Source organism: Triturus cristatus, chromosome 4_2 (genome assembly GCF_964204655.1).
Source record: "Triturus cristatus chromosome 4_2, aTriCri1.1, whole genome shotgun sequence".
NCBI classification, from domain to species: Eukaryota; Metazoa; Chordata; class Amphibia; order Caudata; family Salamandridae; genus Triturus; species Triturus cristatus.
Window position 1 is genome coordinate 844890313 of NC_140586.1, and position 5502 is coordinate 844895814.

Genomic DNA, 5502 nt, shown 5'->3' on the forward strand with positions numbered 1-5502 from the left:
GAAACGAGTGCCAAAAATAAAAATCTTTGATGAACTGAATGATAGAATCACAGAAATCGAGAAGTACACCAAAAACATCCAGCATCACGATGCTGCTATGGATCTGATGGATGAGATAGTGACTTATATATCAGAAAACACCAATGATATAAGTCCTGTACCAGCAAATCGTACTGAACCAACGAGCGAACCCGATAATGACCCTATGAACTCTGCTCAAGATGAGCAACAGACTGCCTCTGTACAAAACAATATACCAAAGAAAGATAAGAAAAATGGAAGGCTCAATCAGACACACAAGAAAAAATATGCAAAAGCAAAGGGCAGCTACAAAGAATACCAGGCAATGTTTCAAAAAGACAAAAAGAAAATTGCCATGATAATCACTGATGAGGCAGAAGATGCCACCTGCCAAATCAGTGCTGATGAAATCTTCCAATACTATAAAGACAAAATTGAAAAAGAAAACAAGAAAAATCCCAAATTCATCCCAATTGATCAGATACCAGATGAATGGAAAATTGGAAGTCTGTGTAAAGAAATTACACTGCTCGAAATAACTAAAGCCTTCGATGAATCAGATTTAAAGAAAACAGTGGGGCCTGATAAGATTGGTCTGAATGACTTATATAAAGTGCATAGCAGGCAACCAAGACTGCTGCCCAGAATCTTATCGTCTTGGTTATCGATGAGAAGAGTACCAGACAGTATTAAAAAGAACCGGTCAATACTAATACCTAAGAATGTACCGATTAGCGAACTCAAAAAGATAAGTAATTGGCGTCCAATTACCATCGGTACGGCATTCATGAAGTTGTTCACGAAAACATTAACTAAAAGACTCACATTTTTCGTTGAAATAAATACGAGACAAAAAGACTTCATGAAGGTGAGAGGTTGTCTCGAAAACCTGACTCTTCTGCAAAACATTATAAAAAGGGGCACGAAAGAACAGAAGCTCGTTGGCAGTGGTGTTCGTAGCTATCTCAAAAGCTTTTGACTCTGTCAGCCATGGTCATATTCTACAGAGTCTTGAAAGACACAGAGTTCCATCATGCATCAGAGACATAATAAAAGACTCATACACTGACTCAACAAAATTTTTCAAGGGAAAAAACAATGAAGCAACTCCAGAAATAACAATGAAGTCAGGAGTTAAGCAAGGTGACTCTTTATCCCCACTGCTGTTTAATATTGCCATGGATCCTCTGATCTGTGATCTTCAGAAAGACGACAAGGGCTTCACATTCGGCTCCGATGAACTCATTAAGCAAATCACCGCTCTTGCCTTTGCCGATGACATCCAGTACTCAGCAACACCTGGGAAGTACAAATCTGAAAATCATTGAAAAAAAATTCTGTAAAGCAACAGGATTAAAAGTTAATGTGAAAAAAACACATGGATTTTATATAAGTCACCATAAAGATAAGATCCTGGTTAACAACTGTTAACCATGGCAATTTGAAAAACAAAACATTGAAAACATTCATCCAGGAGAAAGTGAGAGATACCTCGGACTGAACTTTGATCCACACACCGGCCATTCAAGCAACAACAAAATTAATGAGGTTCTTGTTGACTGGGCTCAAAAACTCGACAATCTACCAATTAAGCCCACACAGAAAATAGAAATATTGTATCAATATTTGATCCCTAAACTGTCATTTAAACTGAAAATGACAGGAACAGAAGCTAAAACTTTAAATATTCTGGATCAAACAATTAAAAAGTATGTCAAACATTTTCTACACCTACCTGCATACACATGTGATGGTCTCCTGTATTTGAAAAGATCCTTTGGGGGCCTCAATATACCAAAGTTATGTACAACAATTAGTCTGAACAAAGTTAATAACTTATTGTATCTCAGGGAAGCTCCAGATCTGTACACAGCTCATTCATTCATGTATGCAGGAGAAGTAATCAATGAAAAAATTGACAGCATTATCAAAACACACAAACTCAACATTTTAGACAGTAGATTTCTGAGTCATGAATTGAATTTGGTAGCAACATATGATTGGAGAAAGAGGAATTTGAGAAATGGGCAAATTTCCCTGTCCAAGGTGATGGTATAAAATACTTAGCAAGTAATCCAACCTCAAATTTTTGGATCAGCAAACATAATAAAATAAAATAAAATCAATACATAGCTGCGCTGATGTTGAGAGCAAATGTTCTGTATACTAGAGAAACCATCACTAGGGGAAGAAATCGTACATTTGCTTCTTGTAGATACTGCAAAGATGTGTGCGAAACAATTTCACATATTTCAGGTGCATGTCCTAAAACTAAGGATATAAGGATAAAAAGGCATAACAAAGTGTTGGAATTGCTAATTGATAGAGCAAAAAGGTGTGGGTGGATGACATACAGAGAACCTCATGTCAAAAATAGTCAAGGTGAACTAAGAAAACCAGATGTAGTGTTCACCAAAAATGGTACTGTTGTTGTGGTTGATGTTTCAATTTGTTGTGAAAACTCACAGAATTCCCTTGAATTAGCGTATGAGAGTAAAGTTAAATACTATCAGGATCTATCACAGCAAATCATAGATCTTACCAACTGTAAAACTGTAAAATTTCATGGCTTTATTGTCGGATGTCGGGGTATTTGGCCTCAATATAATGATGTTGCTCTGGCTGATCTTGGTCTGCAAATGTCGTTCCCATTCAAGAAGAATGTTTTCCTGACTACTGTAATGGACGCTCTCAAAATGTGCCAAGTATTCATGGACAATTAAATTTCGAGCCAAACACTGAGATGTACACTATCGTACAGCACACATGTCACTTTTATAAAAACGTATTAATCTAAAATGTTGATTCACTAATATTTACATGTGGTTCAACAGTTACATAATAGTTAATAGTTGACACAAGAATTAGTATAGATGTGGATTTTATAGATGTGAATTTTTATAGAGATGTATTTTCCAACTAGATGTGCAATTTATAGATGTGTATTTTTATAGTTGTGTGCTTATATTATAATGATTTAGATACAAATGTGTACATCATGACTATTGAAACGTCTTGAATAAAAATAGGTTTCAAATAACTACATACACATAGTCACTACATATTGCATTGATTATTGATGTCCTGCTAGACAGGACTGTTCGTAGACAATTTTATATTGTTGGAATAGTACTGCAGGGTGTACTATCTCTGGCCTATACGTGACCCCAGTTCCAGTGAGGACAGCTTAAAGTGTGGCTGTACTCCTGAGCGAACAAATGTTGTATTGTTGGAAGCAAAACCGATTTGACGCTGATGGGCAGCATAATAACCCAGAATCAGCCACCGCAAGGTGGTACAGATAGCCAAATGCCTCGCCATCTAATTAGTGATGCGCATTAATGGATGAACGAGATTCCCACTGTCCCTACCTACTATCTAGCAAAACCACAGCCAAGGGAACGGGCTTAGCAGAATCAGCGGGGAAAGAAGGCCCTGTGGAGCTTAACTCTAGTCTGGCACTGTGAAGAGACATGAGAGGTGTAGGATAAGTGAATATCCTCGGGCCGCCGGTGAAATACCACTACTCTTATAGTTTTTTCACTTACCCGGTGAGGCGGGGGGGGCAAGCCCCGTGGGGCTCTAGCTTCAGGCTCCACCGGGCGCGACCCGCTCCGGGTAAAGTGGCAGGTGAGGAATTTGACTGGGGCGGTACACCTGTCAAACGATAATGCATGTGTCCTAAGGCGAGCTCAGGGAGGACAGAAACCTCCCGCGTAGCAGAAGGGCAAATGCTTGCTTGATCTCGATTTTCAGTATGATTACAGACCGTGAAACCGGGGCCTCACGATCCTTCTGAGTTTTTGGGTTTCAAGCAGGAGGTGTCAGAAAAGTTACCACAGGGATAACTAGCTTGTGGCGGCCAAGTGTTCATAGCGATGTCGCTTTTTGATCCCTCGATGTCGGCTCTTCCTATCATTGTGAAGCAGAATTCACCAAGCGTTGGATTGTTCAGCCACTAATAGGGAACGTGAGCTGGGTTTAGACCGTCGTGAGATAGGTTAGTTTTACCCTACTGATGATGTGTTGTTGCAATAGTAATCCTGCTCAGTACGAGAGGAACCGCAGGTTCAGACATTTGGTGTATGTGCTTGGCTGAGGAGCCAATGGGGCGAAGCTACCATCTGTGCGATTATGTCTGAATGCCTCTAAGTCAGAATCCCCCCTAAACCATAACGATACCGCAGTGCCGTGGAGACTCGGTTGGCCTGGGATAGCCGCCTCTCTCGGGGGGCCGGTGCGTAGAGCCGCTCGCTTGGGGACCAGAGCGCCTGGCCACCCTCGCTGGACTGCAAGGGCGACTGGGTACAGCACCCTCCCAGGCCATCCGGGTGCTGGGCGTGACCAGATGGCCCTGCGGGCTGGGCGACCTGATGGCCCCGCGGGCCGGGTGACCAGATGGCCCTGCAGGCCAGGTGACCAGATGGCCCCGCGGGCCGGATGACCAGATGACCCTGCGGGCTGGGTGACCATATGGCCCTGCGGGCTGACGGCCAGGCTAACTCCAACTTTTGTCCTTCCCCAAACTTCTGTAAGCCCCCACGTAGGGGCTTAATAGTTGAGAAAAATCGTCTCCCCAGGCAGGCCGGCGGGGAGAGGACGTGGCCTGGGCTTAACCGTCCTTGGTGCCGCCGAGGGTCCGGGCGCTGGGGACCCTCTCCCCTGCCTGGCTAGGGTTCCGGATCTGGGCCCGGGCCCGGGCTTTTGCTCCATCCAAGTGTCCCAGGGTGCGGGAGCCCCCCGTCCTGCAAGCCAGCCGAGGGTCCGGGCGCTGGGGACGGGGGTTCCACGGGGTCCCGGGCAGGCTCTACCCGGCCTGGCTAGGTTCGGAAGCTGGGCCTGAGCCCGGGGCTTGTGCTCTGTCCCAGGGTCCCATGGTGTGGGAGCCCCTGTCCTGCAAGCCAGCCGAGGGTCCGAGCGCTGGGGAAGGGTGTCCACCGGGGCTCGGGGAGGCTCTCCCCGGACTAGCTAGGGTTCGGAAGCTGGGCCTGGGACCTGTGCTCCGTCCCAGGGACCCATGGTGCGGGAGCCCCCCGTCCTGCAAGCCAGCCGAGGGTCCGGGCACTGGGGACGGGGGTCCTCCGGGGCCCAGGGAGTCTCTCCCCGGCCTGGCTAGGGTTCTGAAGCTGGGACGGGGCCTGGGGCTCGTGCTCCGTCTGGTGGGCCCCGGGGTGCGTGAGCCCCCGTCCTGCAAGCCAGCTGAGGGTCCGGGCGCTGTTGACAGGGGTCCACTGGGGCCCGGGGAGGCTCTCCCCGGTCTGGCCGCTTTCAGAAGCACAGACCGGGCCGATGAGCAGGGGTGGCTGGCTTTATCTGCTACTCTGGCGGAGCGTAGTTTTCTGCCCACTCCTACTTCAAGGGATTGTATAATCTTATCATGAGGGAGCAGATTCTTAACTGTCAAAATCAGCTGTTGCATCAGTACCTGGCGGACTCTGATCTGACCTCTCCCTAAAAATTGGGAAAGAAGGCAGACAAATG

At 45.9% G+C, this 5502-nt stretch overlaps 1 pseudogene; it reads left to right on the top strand.

Annotated features, from left to right (window-relative positions):
- LOC146835238 (28S ribosomal RNA) overlaps positions 1 to 4214 on the top strand; it is a 7823-nt pseudogene extending 3609 nt beyond the window's left edge.
- The last annotated feature ends 1288 nt before the right edge of the window (positions 4215 to 5502 follow it).